At 35.3% G+C, this 4,184-nt stretch overlaps 1 long non-coding RNA gene across 2 annotated transcripts; it reads right to left on the bottom strand.

The window, feature by feature from the left end:
* Positions 1-18: 18 nt before the first annotated feature.
* Positions 19-3,745, bottom strand: LOC311093684. 2 transcript variants are annotated; one of them, XR_014608467.1, is made up of 3 exons: positions 3,468-3,745; positions 2,291-2,451; positions 19-890 (listed from the first exon to the last, which is right to left on the bottom strand). It is a non-coding gene; the product is annotated as an uncharacterized lncRNA (long non-coding RNA). The 2 variants fall into 2 exon arrangements; XR_014608468.1 differs by having other exon boundaries at positions 3,473-3,743.
* Positions 3,746-4,184: the final 439 nt, after the last annotated feature.

Here is a 4,184-nt window from a genome sequence, read left to right as displayed (position 1 = left end):
CCCAGTCAGCAAATTACCTTTGGCAAAGATGTGGGCCAGATAAACAGCTGAGCTGTGGCCCAGATTAGCTTGTGTTTGCCGGCCCAGATATGGCCCACATCTCCTTTGCCAGAACTGAACCAAAGGACTGCCATAACTCCACCAAGCATGAGCCAAATACTACAATTTCATGTGGCCCATATGTGAGCCTGGTATGCAACTTTAGTATGGCTGAGTTCTGTTAAAATCTAACGGCCCTTATGTGGCCCACATGCAGCTGACAGTATTTAAAGTCTTATTAACTCACAGGTAAATTAAACACTCAACAAATGCACTCAAAACTATTTATTTTTACAAGCATTTAAATAATTACAGCTAAAGTGTTGTACTTAATTACAGTAGTATTCAGTTGAAAACATTTCATAAAGATAAATATAATTACAGCAAGAGTTGAATAATAATTACAGTAGTATTCAGTTGAAAACATTTCATAAAAATAAATATAATTACAGCAACAGAGTTGAATTTAATAATTACAGTAGTATTCAGTTGAAAACATTTAAGAAAACATAATTACAGCTACTCAGTTGTACTTATTTTAAGTAGAATTCAGTTGAAAACATTGAAGAATACAAATCAATCATATAAATAGCATTCAAAGCAAATTTTTTACACCAAAGTTCAAAACACTCGATCAAAGCGTGTATTAATGTTATGTTCAATTAGTCTAATGAGAGTAATACAAATAAATCACAGTAACTTGGTAAAGAGAACTTTAAAGAGAAATTGAGAAAGTTAAAGTAAACTTGAAAGGTAAAGAGTTGAGAAGTGTGTTGATGTGCAGAGAAGTCTCCAATGAGGGTCGGCAATGTGTTGACCTTTTCCAGTAAGGGGATTCTGCCTGACTGCACCTGCAATAAAGAAGAATTTAAATAATGTTAGCAGCAATACAACCTGGAAGCTAGAGCTGCAGGAGAATGAAAAACATCATTAATGTAAATATCCTTTAATATTTAAATTGCAATTATTAACAAATTAAACACCTCTGAATTACCACTGTATGAAAGATTTTTTTTTTTAGAATACTTTTGCACCAACAACCGGTTAAAATTTACAGCACTGCATGTATTCTGCTTTTTTTTTTTTAAAGACATGCACACTCTAATGTAAAAACACACCAACACAGATAGCATTAATGTCATGTTTTAGTCCAAAGAGTCTACAAAAATAAGTATTTTTAATAACACAAAATAAACTCAAGATAATCCGCAATGATGCGAGACAATTTGGAAGCAGAAACACACAAACAATAATGGGCCAAGTACTGAATGCAAGGAGGAACATAAAGGGTTAGTTCGCCCAAAAATGAAAATTCTGTCTGTAATTACCCTCAAGTTTTTCCAACTTCTGGGTTGTACGTCAGAGCGTAGACTCACTATTGACAGACGCTGGTCATGTGTGGGATGCTGGCCTACGTTCTGACGTACAACAAAGAAGCGCTCTGCCGTTACACTACGTGAACTCACTTAGAGCAAAAATTAAGAGTTGAATAAAGTCGTTATTTTTGCTTGTTTTGCGCACAAAAAGTATTCTCAACAGTTGATAAACTTAAGATTGAGCCACTGTATTCTTGGACTATTTTAACAATGTCTTTACTAACTTTCTGAGCTGGCAAGTTTCAATAATAATTTCAATAATAATAACAGTCACTTAAGTGAGCCACGGATGTGATCAGGTAATGACAAAAAAAAGAGGGAAAACCAGAATAGCTAACCCCATCCCCTGTAATTAATATTAAATAATAATTATAAATACTGTAAATAATTTGTATTTATTTATAATGCATTCATAATAACAACAACATTACAATAATATTTCGATTGCTTCTGATAAACAATAATACACTTCATCCTTACGCATCGCTTTCTGTGAGGACTTTTACATGCTTTTCCCAAATCACTGAAGTGACCCCAACGTCCGAGTTAGCAGTAGCATTCACCGTCAGGCAAGTGTTATTTAAATAAACTCCTGATGTACTTACAAACTTTCCAATGCCTCGTTTTTTGAGTTCAGAACCTATTTGTACTACTGTAGAAGTTTGGTACCATTCTGGGCATTATTAGTGGAGTAATTTACGAGATAAACCAGGAGCAGTTAGCGCCTGCACTAAGTCATACGGCATGAATTTGTGACTATTACTATTACTGATATAACAGAAATAAAAATACAATGTTCTGTAAAGCGGTTTTGAAAAGTTGTGTATTGTGCAAAGTGCAATACAAATAAAAGGGACTTCTAAAAAAGGTCTCACCAATGACAACTTCCTTTATGACCAGGCGCGTTGGACACCAATCTTCCCATTGACTTCTCTCCAATTCATCAACGTGCCGCAGCAGTTGTAAAAGTGCCTTTCAGCACTCTCCACACGGTGTTATTCAGGTCAAAGCCACCAACCAGACCCAGATAGGTAATCTGATAGGAAAAAAAACAATTGGGTAAGTGGTTGAAATATGCATTTAAATAGACCACCCTATAAACTATTACTTACTCCATCTGAAACCATATTTTCTAGGTTTTTAATTTGGAAATTATTGTCATTGCCCCACCCATACCGCACATTAGGGCTGGGCGGTATGACAGTATACCATAGCATGGTATATATAATCTCTATTGTTAGAAATCAGAGTAATTATAAAAATTTCCTGCCTCTTCCAAGCTTTATAATGACAGTGAATGACCGTTCAATTAATTGATAGTTAACAGAAATACAGCAATTCATGGTTTGTTCATGTAAGTTCACAGTGCATAGGCCTACTAAAGTTAACAAGTACATTTTTTTTTTTTATTTGAATGTGTTAGTAAATGTTGAAATTAACATTACCACATATTAATATATGCTGTAGAAGTGAAGTTCATTATTAGTTCATGTTAACAAGTTATTTTAATCAGGTATTGTATCGAAAGACGTTACAACTTTAATTTTAAAGAGGGAAAAGTCATGAGAAAAAGTCTTGGATGAATAATATCATTTCAGAGTTAGATAAATACAAAGATAAAAAGATACATACAATAATGCACACGTATTAGTTGTTCTTGGCATTTTTATATTATTATGATTAGTTGAATGATTGTGAACACAAATTAGGATTTAGGTTTTTTGACAAGTAGTAACACCGACATTGGACCACGTCGCCTTAATTCACAAATACTACTACACTGACAAACTATACTATTTTGTACGGCAGTGAGCTGTTGATTTATAAACAAAAACATCTTAATTTAAAACGGCAAACCAGCGAACTGCTATAGTTAACAGTTACTAAGTTACATTAAACTTTATTTTAAGTTATAGCAGTAAACAGAGGAAAATATTAGCTAGTTCAACCCCTTCCTCGATGAAACGAATAACTAAACGCATAATAACAATATTGACACATAATGCTGCATATTTCATTTATATGACTTTAAAATGCCAAAACATCACTTACCTAACCTGAATGTACACAGTCGTGAGGAAAGCAGAGTAAATGGCGTCAGCTGGCCAGCGTCGCAGTCAAACTCGCGCCGTAGTCTCACTCCACCAATAGGAGGGAAGATGCATAGCAACCTGAGGTGTGAAACGGCGGATGTTTGCCGCACTCGATTTCAGGATTCCTGTGTTTTTCCACGTATAAGCCAAATGTTTACCACAAGTCGGTGTTTCTCACTGTGTGCCATAGCTCAACCACATATGGTTCTCATGTGTTCGTTGTTATCTGTGCCATATACCTCAAAATCAGTTGTGAACCAAGAGAGCATTTCCCGCAGATTTTTAAGTTATGGCAAAACAAATATGGCTACAATTTGGCCCATATCTGTTCAGCCATGCCACATCTAGGCCATATGTGCCAGATGATACCCACATGTGGCCCAAACGTAATTGCTATCTGGGTAGGAGGTTACTAAATCTGTGTTTGTGTTTAACAAATCAGTTAATGTCAGAATTAGCCTACTATTTCCGTAAGTCTAAAGGGGGTCGCACACCAGCGCCACGTCTTTAAAATTCGAACACATTATTCTCTATTAGTGTACTTGGTCTCAAGTCGTCGTTAATGTATATACTGACTTCACCCTGTGCTTCGATATACATTCAGTTTTACACTCATCTACAGAAATCAGCTGCGTGGATGAAAATGGCTGATGTTATCAGATTTTCAGTTGATATT

Source organism: Abramis brama, assembly GCF_963993115.1.
Source record: "Abramis brama genome assembly, chromosome: 12".
Lineage (NCBI taxonomy): Eukaryota > Metazoa > Chordata > Actinopteri > Cypriniformes > Leuciscidae > Abramis > Abramis brama.
Note: the sequence above shows the minus strand (reverse complement) of the source record. Positions and strands in the feature narration are given on the sequence as shown.